Source organism: Cucumis sativus, chromosome 3, assembly GCF_000004075.3.
Source record: "Cucumis sativus cultivar 9930 chromosome 3, Cucumber_9930_V3, whole genome shotgun sequence".
Taxonomy (NCBI): Eukaryota; Viridiplantae; Streptophyta; class Magnoliopsida; order Cucurbitales; family Cucurbitaceae; genus Cucumis; species Cucumis sativus.
Window position 1 is genome coordinate 22,245,626 of NC_026657.2, and position 13,417 is coordinate 22,259,042.

A 13,417-nucleotide genomic window follows, 5' to 3' on the forward strand; every position below is an offset into this window, starting at 1 on the left:
AGAAGTATTAAATACATTCCACAAAAAAGTTTTGTTAAATTCCAATGAAAATCAAATTTCTGAAGAATCCTAAGTACCCGGACGGTTTTAGGTTTCCAAAAACAACGCACAAATTATTCGCAAAGAAACAAATAATTAAAAACTTTCCCAAAATGATCAATAATCGAAGATAAACACAAGATTTCAAAGCACATATAGTACACACAAAAACCAAGCTTCAAATCAACATTCGTAGTTCCCAACTCCAAATAAACAACAGAATTCCAAAGCTAGGAAAACGCAATCCTAATTAGAAACCAAACACAAAAACCTATTAACATTTCTTCATCGAAACAGTTCCCAGAAAAAAGAAAAAGAAAAAAAAAAAAAACAAAAGGAAACAGAAATCGAACTCTAAAGCAAAAGGGTATTAAAAAAATTAGAAAAGAAACAGAAAGATGAAGAGGAATGCGAAAAATAAAGGATGGATCAGCAATGCAGAGAAAAGAGCACCTGATTTTGGGTGAAAACCATGGAAGAAAGAAGAAGAAGAAGAAGAAGAAGAAGAAGAATAAGAAGAAAGGAGGGAAAATGCAAGAAATGAAAATGATAAGAAAGAGCAGGCAAAATCTGGGAAAAGTCTGGTTGGTTGTTGAAGTAAAGGGTATAGTTAGAAGGTTTAATCCGCCATTTTTGGTGCTCTCGAAGGTATCAAAATGAGAGGAAAGGCAAATAAAAACCATCACAGAGCCATTCTGAAATACCACAATTTCTCTCTCTATCTGTAGGAGAATAACTAATGTATTGTGTACGCCAGTTTCGTATAAATGTACGTATATTCTTCGACGGAAAATGTTATGTGTGAACACTCCCACGGAAAGATAAGATGCGCACAATCAAAATGTAAACATTCTTCTGCTATAACATCACCATCATCATCCCCAGATTATCCAAATTTCTCCATTTATTAAACCCAAACAATTCCAATTTTAATTCAACTTATTTTTATTTTTAATATTGATAAACTTACTTCATAACATAAAAATGTATTATATAAAACTATGCATTTTGATTTAAACTTTATGGTATGGTTAAATGAATTATGGCTATTGATATGAAATAATAATATCTTGACCTTATCTATTTGAATAAATAAATAAAACATTTTGAGCCATCTGTTTTCATCTTGGGACAAAACAACATGGCACGGTTGAGATTTCTTTGGCACAATAATAGTAATATTTATATAATATGGACTCTTAATCAATCATTGATTTGGTTGGTTTATTAATTAATATAAAGTGTGGGCCTTAGGATACATGATTCAAATTAATATGTAATTCATCTAATTGGTTCGCTTCTTTAAATAAAAATGAATTAATGTTGCATTGATATCGCTGATTTGGATTTTGGTTTCAAGTTTATCTTTCATTATTGTTTTAATAATATTATTTTCTGATCCTTATTCATTTTTCCAAAAATTTATTACTTACAATTTTATCTTTTAAAATATAAAGCTTAAATTACATATGATTATTAAAAATTCATGATATAATCAGTTTATTTATATTTAAAAGACGCTTACATCAATGGATCTTCTTTTACAGCATATGAATTGTTTGAGTTGGTAGTCATAGAGCTAATAATTTTTTTTAAAATTATTCAAATCCAAAATTTAGGGTTAAAATTAATACAAAAGTATTTGTTTGAATATTTAAATTTCTTATATTTCAAACAAAAAGGAAAGAAAACTAAGATTTAAATTGACATCTCTTTGTTATAATAAAATAAGTATTAACTAAATAAATTATTTTGAAGAAAGATTTTTTTTATATATAAATAAAACCAACTTATTCGAGAAGATTTTTTGCGAATTTTTAAAAATAGCAAAATAAATTAAAATATTTACAAGTTATAACAAAATTTTGGATTTTATCACTGATAGTCATTGACATGTTACAGTGATAGAATTTGCTATAGGTTGTAAATATTTTGTAAAATTTGTTATTTTTTAAAATTCTCCAAGATTTTTTTTATATTTTATTAAATAAAGAAAATTGATTAATTTTCTTTACCCTCCTTGTACAACGGTCTCTTATTTAAAAATTTCCCCTCCTTGTACAAGGTTTAGACTTTTCGAGGTGTCGAGGTTTGTTGTTTTGGGGTTTCAAGTTTCGAGCTCTGGGTTCGTGGTTTGAGGTTCGAGGTTCGAGATTTGGGGTTTGAGGTTCGAAGTTAGGAGTGCTTTAGGGTTTAGTGTTTAGGATTTTGGGTTCGGGTTTTGAGATTGGGGTTTCGAGTTTCATGTTTTGGGGTTTTAGGGTTTTGGGGTTGGGAGTTTAGAGGTTTGGAGGTTGGGAGGTTGGAAGGTTTGAGGGTTGGGTTTAGGGGTTTTGGGTTTCGTTCAAGGTTTTGGGGTTTGGGGTTGGGGGGTTTGGGAGTTGGGGTTGGAAGGTTTGGCAGTTGGGTTTAGGGGTTTTGGGTTTCGAGGTTTCAAGGTTTGTGGTTTTGGGGTTTTCGATTTCGAGTTCAGGGTTCGAGGTTCGAGGTACGAGGTTCATGATTTGGGATTTGGAGTTAAGGGTACTTTAGGGTTTAGTGTTTAGGATTTTGGGTTTGGGGTTCGGAGTTCGTGGTTTGGGGTACTTTGGGGTTTATGGATTAGGGGTTAAAGTTTAGGATTTATGGTTTACGGTTTTTTAGGGCTTAAGGTTTAAGGTTTCAGATGCATGGATCGGTTCGGGGTTCGTGATTTCAGGATTCGGGGTGTAGCGTTTGGGATTTCAGGATTTAGGGTTTAGGATTTAGGTTAGAGTTATAGGGTTGTGTGTTATTAGATTCTGAGACAATGACCAATATTAATCAAAGTTCGATACCCATAATAAGAAGCTCAATTTTTCAAACCAATCCATAGTACAAAATAAATAGATATTCCTTAAATAATAGAAATTGTTATCTCCACCAGCAAAGTTTGAAGTTAGGATTACGTGTTTCGAATTTCGAGTTTCAGGGTTTAGGGGTTTTGGGGTTGGGGGTTGGGGTTTTGGAGGTTTAGGGGTTAGGGGTTGGAAGGTTTGAGGAGTTGGGGGTTGGGTTTCGAGGTTTAGATTTTTCGAGGTTTCAACGTTTTGGGGTTTTGGGAGTTGGGGTTTGGGGTTTGGGGATGGGAGGTTGGAAGGTTTGGGGTTTGGGTTTTGGTTTCGTGGTTCAAACTTTTCGAGGTTTTGAGGTTTGTGGTTTTGGGTTATAGGTTTCGAGGTTCGAGGTTTGAGGTTCAAAGTTCAGGGTTTGGGGTTAAGGTTCAGGGTACTTTAAGGTTTTAGTGTTTAGGATTTTGGGTTTGGATTTCAGGATTGGGATTGGGGTTTGGGGTTTGTGGGTTGGGGTACTTTGGGGTTTACCGTTTAGGGGTTAAAGTTTAGGATTTATGGTTTACGGTTTTAGGGGTTTAGGGGTTTAGGGTGAATGGATCGGTTCAGAGTTCGTGATTTCAAGATTCGGGTGGAGCGTTTGGGGTTTCATAGTCTAAGTTAGGTTAGAGTTATAGGGTTGTGTGTTATTAGATTTCGAGACGATGACAATATTAATCAAAGTTTGATACCCAAAATGCATGTAAATCGAATCATAATATGAAACTCAAAATTTCAAATCAATTCATAATACAACATGCATAGATATTCTCTAACTAATAGAAATTGTTATCTCCACCAACAAAGTTTGAAGTTAGGATTACAGGTTTCAGATTTCGAGTTTCAGGGTTTTGGGGTTTTAGGGTTGATGGTTAGGGGTTTGGAGGTTTGGAGGTTTGGGGGTTGGGTTTCGAGGGTTGTGGTTTTGGGGTTTCAGGTTTCGTGTTCAGGGTTCGAGGTTCGAGGTTCGGGTTAAGGGTACTTTAGGGTTTAGTGTTTAGGATTTTAGGGTTCTGGTTTCGAGATTGGGGATTTGGGTTTGGGTTCAAGGTTCGTGGTTTGGGGTACTTTAGGGTTTATGGTTTAAGGGTTAAAGTTTAGGATTTATGGTTTACGACTTTAGGTTTTTAGGGGTTTAAGGTTTAGTGTTTTAGGTTTCAGGGTTTAGGGTGCATGGATCAGTTTGGGGTTCGTGATTTCGGGTTTCTAGGTAGAGCATTTGGGGTTTCAAGTTTTAGGTTTCGGGGTTTTGGGGTTTTTGGGATTTTGGGTTTGGGGGTTGGGTTAGGGGTTTTAGGTTTCGAGGTTTAGACTTTTCGAGGTTTCGAGGTTTGTGGTTTTGGGGTTTCAGGTTTCGTGTTCAGGGTTTGAGGTACGGGTTCGGGGTTAAGGGTTTTGGAATTTTTTGTCCTAAAACTCGTAGTTTGTAAATCATATTCTGTTCAATAAAGTTGTTATTAGAAATTAAATATTATAATCTTAAATCCAATAAATCAAGTTCCAAGGCTATTTTTGAATAAACTTGAACTTTATGTGTAAACATAAACGTGGATCAAGTTCGAGTATAATAGCCTAATAGTCTATAGTATATGAATAAAGGTTGGGCGCCTTATTTAGGAAAACTATGGATGCGGCCCACTTTGTAGTACAAACGAGGTGATCCTAATCGTTCATGTAGAGACATGAAAGTGGGCATCATATGTAAAATGTTTACATAAGACTGAACATGAATTAGTCTTTTTACGTTATAACACTGTTTAATGTTTAAAACTAACTATCTCAATTATTGATGACTAGTAGCTTAGCTTAATCCTGAGTTAACTATGAACTCCTGCTCACACGAGATTATCCTTAGATCTCATAGGGGATGGCAGCTCATCAGCGTTGGCCCAATAAGCCTCCCATTTCAGGGGTAAGATCGGGTGGATAGCTGGGAACATAGGGTACAAGATGGAATTTACTCCTACCGCTTTAGGGTAGTAGATAGGTTTGTCTCTTAAGCACTGAATCCAAGTCTTGAACAAGGGGCCCACCCTCTCATTGGCCGAGAGGGATTAAGTTTATAGGTTGAACCTTAAACCAATTGTTCAATGGTGGATTAGTGGAACTTAAGGAGCAAGATGTAATCTTAGGGGTAAAACGATATTTGACCCAGCCAAGTTACGAGCAACCTGTGAATGATTAACTTACTGATTATGGTTTTATAATGAACACAAATATATCTATAGTGAGGGGAGTGCAACTACAGACTTTAGTGGAATGACCCGTTAGTTAACGAATGTTGATAACTCAGTTTAAAAGAGTTTAGCTAGTTAATCTTGAATCGTTGGAGCCCGTGATCTATAGGTCCATTAGTTCCTTTGCTAGCTCATATGGATTAATTAGAACAGTGTGATAAATAAGTCGAATTGTTCGAATTGGGAGAAGAAAGAGAAACCGACAAAATATAGTGATATAGTCGTCGGTCTTCTAATTAGAAATAGAGCTTTATGTTTTACATACTATAAGTATGAATACAGATTCATACTAAGAAGCTCGGAATTGATGGAATTGGTCAAAAATAGTAAAAAGTCAAATGTTGACTTTTGATTTTGAAAAGTCAAACTTTGACCGGCCTTATATTCAAATGTGATTTGAATTTTGGAAAAATGAATGCGGATTCATGCTCGGAGGTTGGAATTAGTCAAGACGGACAAAATGGTAAAAAGTCAAAATATTGACTTTTGACTAAGAAAAGTCAAAGTTTGACTTTTGACTAGAAATATCTAATGACCATTTTACTCTTGGACTAAGTTAGTGGGAAAATCCAACATTTTGTTGGATAATCCCACTAACTCTTAGTGGGATATGTGGCTATATGAGATATAGACACCTACCCACTAAGTTCCACTAATTGTTAGTGGAACATTAGTGTTGAGATTTGGCAAATGAATTGCATGCATTTTGCATGTAATTAGGTTATAAATAGAGTGTTTTCAAATGTTGAAGGACTTTTGCCTCTTTTATCATTTTCATCATCTCAACCAAAGAAAAAAAAGGAAACCTTCCAATCCCATTTTATCTCCATTACTTTCTACACCAAAATTGGGTCCCACAACCCGGTTCTTTGTCTAGAGGATAGCAGTTGAGTACTAGTGGGTTCCGCTTGAATGGTAAGAAGATATCAAACTTTTGAAAGCTTCAAAGGTAATATTTCCTAAAACCCTAATTTGATTAGTTTATGTTACATGTTAATTGTGGCAATTAGGGTAGAAATTCGATTATTTTTCCGCTGTGCATAACTTAGTTCTATCAAAGGGTACTTTAAGGTTTAGTGTTTAGAATTTTAGGGTTCGGGTTTCAAGATTAGGGATTGGGGTTTTGGGTTCGGGGTTCGTGGATTTGGGTACTTTAGGGTTTAGGGTTTAGGGTAGAGTTCTAGGGCTGTGTGTACTTAGATTCCGAGACGATGACCAATTTTAATCAAGTTTGATACCCAAAATGCATGTAATTCAAATCATAATAAGAAACTCAAAATTTCAAACCAATCCATAATACAAAATGCTTAAATATTCCCTAAATAATAGAAATTGTTATCTCCACCAATAAAGTTTGAAGTTAAGATTACAGGTTTCAGATTTCAAGTTTTGAGGTTTTGGGGTTTTGGAGTTTTGGGGTTGGGAGTTGGAGGTTTGGAGGTTTAGGGGTTGGGAGGTTTGGGGTTTGGGGTTGGGAGTTTGGAGGTTTGGACGTTAAGGGTTGGAAGGTTTGGGGGTTGGGTTTAGGAGTTTTGGTTTTCGAAGTTAGACTTTTCAAGGTTTTGAGGTTGGGGGTTTGGAGGTTTGGGGTTGAGGGTTTGAAGTTTGGTTGTTGGTTTAGGTGTTTTGGGTTTCGAGGTTTAGACTTTTCGAGGTTTCGAGGTTTGTGGTTTTGGGGTTTCAAGTTTCGAGCTCTGGGTTCGTGGTTTGAGGTTCGAGGTTTGAGATTCGGGTTCGAGGTTCGAAGTTAGGTGCTTTAGGGTTTAGGATTTTCGGTTTGGGTTTTGAGATTGGGGTTTCGAGTTTCATGTCGGGGTTTTGGGCTTTTGGTGTTGGGAGTTTAGAGGTTTGGAGGTTGGGAGGTTGGAAGGTTTGAGGGTTGGGGGTTGGGTTTAGTGGTCTCGGGGTTTAGGGTTTGGGGTTGAGGGTTGGAAGGTTTGAGGGTTGGGTTTAGGGGTTTTGGGTTTCATTCGAGGTTTTGGGTTTGGGGTTGGGGGTTTGGGAGTTGGGGATTGTTCTGCACCAAGATCACCTCTGACAACCATTGCCTAAAATGAAAAAAATGTTCTTCAATTAGCAACAAAGCCCCAGACTACCAACAAAATTGAAAACCTTTGAATGAAATTTAACATTAACGAAGCTATAAAAAAATTCAAACAATTACCATCAGAAGCTGTAATAATTGAATGAAAATTTGGTATGGAGTATACACTTTCTATATTTACAATCACGTTAATATCAGCATCAAAACCTGTAGAGTCAGATAAGTTAATAAGTTTGTAGTAGAACAGACTAGCAGAAATGCAGCATCCAAATTGTATTTATAAGCACAAACATAAAGATTTGAAGCTATTTACTCTTGAGATATTTCAACTCATGAAGTAGTTTGTTGTCAACTCCAAATTAATATCATCCAAATCCTTCTCAGCAAGAAGTAGACAACAAATTCATTGAGTCACAGACAAAAAAATAAATTTACTTATAGAAAAATCCCGAAAAGAAGAAACTTCACGAAAAGGTGAAATCTATAGGATATGCTTATTCAATCCAACCAATAATTGAAGGAAGTGTAGCACTTTTCCTCGAACATTTCAATGTCTCATGGACTTGAGCTCTCCTCCATCAATAACTTCACATAAGACAGAATCTTCTGTCTTAGACTTCACCATCAACGACATCATTCCACCTCTAATGGATTTAAATAGCCAATGTTTGTGCAAGCCACGAGATAATTAGAAAAAAGAAAGCACATGCGATGTAACATACATAAAAAATAATAATAAACATATACATCATCTAAGATAGCAACAAGGAAATACTAAAGAACTTGGGCATCACAGAGGTATGGGTGTGGGTTGTGTGGAGGGAGATCAAACCATTTGCTATAGTCAATCCATCCAGTGAAAAAGTCAATATGTCGTTTCCCTTGGCTAAAACCATTTGCTATAATCTGGCTCATTTAGAACTTATTTGAAAGTTCATTGCTGTGATATATATATATACATATGTCCTTTATTGTAATTTTACATAGTCTCTAGGGTTTAGTTTATTCTCTATATAAATATGTAACATTGCTTTGACTCAAACATAATAAGACAGATACTTCTCTGAATTCTAGATTACATGGTATCAGAGCATTAGGTTTCGAATGATTAGCTTCCTATTAGGTTTGAGTTTGGTTACCTTCCGGTGACCATTTGTCGACACCGCCCATACCATAAGAAGCACCACCTCCGTCCGCCCAAGTCTGTCTTCGCCGATCGCCGGAAAACACCGCGTGACCTCACGCGCCGCCGAATCATCGTCCTTCACCCACGCGCGGCGCGTGAGAAGTCCGATTTGTCTTTGTCTTCTGGGCTTGTCTCGAACCATTGTTTCCTGCCAGTCTGTACCATTGGGTCTATCAAATAACATTCGGGTTTGACGAAAACCGAAGGTTACACGATTGGTTTTGTGTCTTTTTCCAATTTTGCAGCTGTTTGGATTGATTTTCTCTTTGTTCGAGTGGACTACAATCAACGTGTGACTTCAATATGGCCGACATAAAAAATTTGGTAGTCTCCAACGTTATTCCCTTGGCCTCTAAGATCACAGAACATAAGTTAAATGGATCCAATTATTACGATTGGCGTCGGACAATTTTATTTTATTTGAGAAGTACTGATATGGATGATCATATGACTGAAGATCCCCCAAAAGATGCAAAGCAGAAGAAGGATTGGCTTCGTGATGATGCCCGTTTATATCTTCAGATCAAGAATTCAATTGAGAGTGAGATAATTGGATTGGTTGATCACTGTGAGTCTGTTAAAGAACTTTTGGAATTTTTGGATTTTCTATACTCAGGTAAAGAGCAAGTGCATAGAATGTTTGAAGTTTGTATGCAATTTTTTCGTGCGGAACAGAAAGCTGAGTCTGTCACCAGCTACTTTATGCGGCTTAAGAAGATCATTGCCGAGCTTGGCTTGTTGTTACCTTTTAGTCCTGATGTTAAAGTTCAACAAGTTCAACGAGAGAAGATGGCTGTTATGATTTTTCTGAATGGACTCTTACCTGAATTTGGAATGGCAAAGACACAGATTCTCTCTGACTCCAAGATTCCATCATTAGATGATGCCTTCACTCGAGTCCTTCGCATTGAAAGCTCTCCGACTAGTGTGTCTATTCCTCAACCCAGTAGTGCTCTCTTTAGCAAGAACAATAACCCTCGGGCACCTCAGAGGAATAGTACTGATCATCGAAAACCAGAGTCTGTAGAGATTGTTTGTAACTACTGTCGTAAGCCAGGCCATATGAAACGTGATTGTCGGAAATTGCTATATAAGAATAGTCAACGATCTCAACATGCTCAGATAGCCTCCACATGTGATATACCAGAGGCGTCAGTTACTATTTCTGCAGATGAGTTTGCTAAGTTTCAGAATTACCAAGAGTCATTACAAGCGTCATCTTCCTCTACTCCGATTGCATCCACTGTTGCCCCAGGTAATATAAAGTGTCTTCTTACATCATCTACCAAATGGGTCATAGACTCTGGTGCCACAGCTCATATGACAGGTAATTCTCACCTATTTTCTAGACCGTTGTCCCCTGCCCCTTTCCATCTGTTACATTGGCCGATGGCTCCACATCTTCTGTTCTTGGCTCTGGCACTATTCACCTTACCCCATCCTTTTCTCTCTCTTGTGTTACATTTGCCTAACTTATCCTTTAATTTAATTTCTACTAGTCAACTTACTCATGACCTAAATTGTGTTGTCATGTTCTTTTCTGGTTATTGCTTGTTTCAGGATCGTGTGACGAAGAAGATTATTGGTAGAGGATATGAGTCAGGAGGCCTTTATCTCTTTGATCATCAAGTATCGCAAGCTGTGGCGTGTCCTGTCGTTCCCTCTCCTTTTGAAGTCCATTGTCATTTAGGTCATCCATCTTTGTTTGTGTTGAAGAAACTTTATCCAGAATTTAGGTCTTTGCCCTCTTTAAATTGTGATTTGTGTCAATTTGTGAAATTTCATCGTCTTAGTTCGAGTCCTCGAGTCGATAAACGAGCAATTGCTCCATTTGAGTTAGTTCATTCTGATATTTGGGGTCCATGTCCAGTTGTATCTCAAACAGGCTTTGTTATTTTGTTACTTTTGTTGACGATCATTCTCGTCTAACTTGGTTATATTTAATGAAAAATCGTTCTGAGTTATTATCTCATTTTTGTGCCTTTCATACTGAAATAAAAAACCATTTAATGTCTCTATCAAAACTTTGCGTACTGATAATGCGGGTGAATATTTTTCTCATTCTCTTGGCTCTTACTTGTGTGAAAATGGCATTATTCATCATCTTCCTTGTGCTGACACTCCATCTCAAAATGGTGTTGCAGAGCGAAAAATAGGCATTTACTTGAAACTGCCCGTGCTTTATCGTTTCAAATGCATGTTTCAAAAATCTTTTGTTGATGCTGTCTCTACAGCTTGTTTTTTGATTAATAGAATGCCTTCCTCTGTTCTTAATGGTGAGATTCCCTATCGTGTTCTTTTTCCTACCAAGCATTTGTTTCCTATTGCTCCTAAGATATTTGGTTGTGTCTGTTTTGTTGTGACGTTCGTCCTCATCATACTAAGTTAGATCCCAAATCCTTGAAGTGTATCTTCTTGGGTTATTCACGTGTTCAAAAGGGTTATCGTTGTTATTGTCCTACCCTTAAAAGGTATCTGGTTTCGCTGATGTTGTTTTTTTAGATACACCCTTTACTTCATCACCATCGAGTTCGTGTCAGGGGAGGATGACAATCTTTTTATATATGAGGTTACCTCTCCCACACCATCCTTGTCTACTGATGTGCCTCCTTCCCGCCCGTTGATTTCTCAAGTCTACTCCCGACGACCTCCACCACAACCTTCAGACTCATGTCCTCCATCAATGCTTCCTTCATCATGTGATCCAGAGCCAAGTGATGATCTTCCCATTGCTCTTCGAAAGGTAAACGCAAGTGTACTTACCCCGTTTCTTCCTTTATTTCCTATCACCAGTTATCTCCCTCCACATATGCGTTTATTACGTCTCTTGAGTCCACATCTATTCCTAACTCTGTTCATGAAGCTTTGTCTCATCATGGCTGGCAAAATGCAATGATTGAGGAGATGACTTTAGATGATAATGGTACTTGGGATTTGGTATCTCGTCCTGCAGGAAAGAAGGCCATTGGTTGTAAATGGGTGTTTGTTGTCAAGATGAATCCTGATGGAACAGTGGCTCGATTAAAGGCTCGCCTTGTTGCCAAAGGTTATGCTCAAATCTATGGAACTGATTATTCAGATACATTCTTTCCGATTGCCAAGTTAACTTCCATTCGCCTATTTCTTTCCATGGTTGCTACCAATAAATGGTCGTTGCATCAACTTGACATTAAGAATGCTTTTCTTCACGGTGATCTTCAAGAGGAAGTTTATATGGAACAACCACCACGGTTTGTTGCTCAGGGGGAGAGTGATAAAGTATGTCGCCTTCGAAAATCTCTGTATGGTTTGAAACAGAGTCCTCGTGCGTGGTTTGGTAAGTTTAGTCAAGCCCTTGTATGCTTTGGTATGAAGAAGAGTACATCTGATCATTCAGTTTTCTATCGCCGATCTGATAAGGGTATAGTTCTACTAGTTGTATATGTTGATGATATTGTTATTACTGGAAATGATGCATTGGGTATTTCGTCTCTCAAAACTTTCCTTCAGGGTCAGTTTTATACAAAAGATTTGGCCAATTGAAAATTTTTTGGGCATTGAAGTGATGAGAAGCAAGAAAGGTATTTATTTGTCTCAACGAAAATATGTACTTGATTTGTTGTTTGAAACAGGAAAATTAGGCGCCAAACCAAGTGGCACTCCAATGATGCCAAATCAGCAACTTGTTAAAGAAGGAGAATTATGTAAAGATCCTGAGAGATATAGGAGATTAGTTGGGAAGTTGAACTACTTAACAGTGACTCGACATTGCATATTCTGTAAGTGTTGTAAGTCAATTCATGTCTTCCCCTACAGTGGATCATTGGGCTGCAGTAGAGCAGATTTTGTGTTATCTAAAAGCTGCTCCTGGACGTGGGATCCTATACAAAGATCATGGACATACGAGAGTTGAATGTTTTTCTGATGCTGATTGGGCAGGGTCTCGTGAGGATAGGAGATCAACTTCTGGATATGTGTTTTTGTAGGTGGAAACTTAGTTTCATGGAAGAGTAAGAAACAAAATGTTGTTTCTCGTTCGAGTGCTGAGTCAGAATATAGAGCTATGGCACAATCTGTGTGTGAAATAGTATGGATTCACCAACTATTATCTGAGATACTTCAGTATTACCGTGCCAGCTAAATTATGGTGTGATAATCAAGCTGCACTTCATATTGCATTTAATCCAGTATTTCATGAACGAACTAAACATATTGAGGTGGATTGTCACATCATTTGTGAGAAAATCCAAGATGGGTTGGTGTCCACAGGATATGTGAAGACCGGAGAACAATTGGGAGATATTCTAACTAAAGCTTTAAATAGAACAAGGATAAGCTATCTGTGCAACAAGCTGGGCATGATCGACATATTTGCTCCAGCTTGAGGGGAGTGTTATGATATATATATACATATGTCCTTTATTGTAATTTTACATAGTCTCTAGGGTTTAGTTTATTCTCTATATAAATATGTAACATTGCTTTGACTCAAACATAATAAGACAGATACTTCTCTCAATTCAGATTACATTCATATCCTTATTAGGTACAAATATGTAAGGAAGGAATCAAGAAACTTACACTTCCTAGTAAATATATTTGATAAAGAACTCGAGAAAAGACTACTCTCATACTGAGAATTCATCGTATTGACTTCATTACTTCGAGAAAAATAATTGGATGTTTTTTCAGCTCCAACATGTCTATTCAGGATAAGACTTGCATTCTAGTCTCTCACAAGAAATGAAACATGATTTTCCAAGGAGTTCTCTGGCAGGCACTCACATATTGAAATTTTTTCCATAGATGAAGAACATGATATGTTACTGGTTCTTCATAAACATTGAAGAAACACATCTTTCATTTACATGAAAGTCCTCACCACACTACAACACAATAGATAGGGTGAATGAGATAGTTTTGGAAATATAAATTCCACCTCCAATCCAATCCTTTAATTTGCTTAAAAAAAAATCCTTTTGTTAGAAATTCCCATAAAAATGCACAGAGGAAGTCCATAAAATATATAAAGCAAAGTAAAACCAACTATATAGGTTTGGGAAAATTGAAACGGGCTAAACTA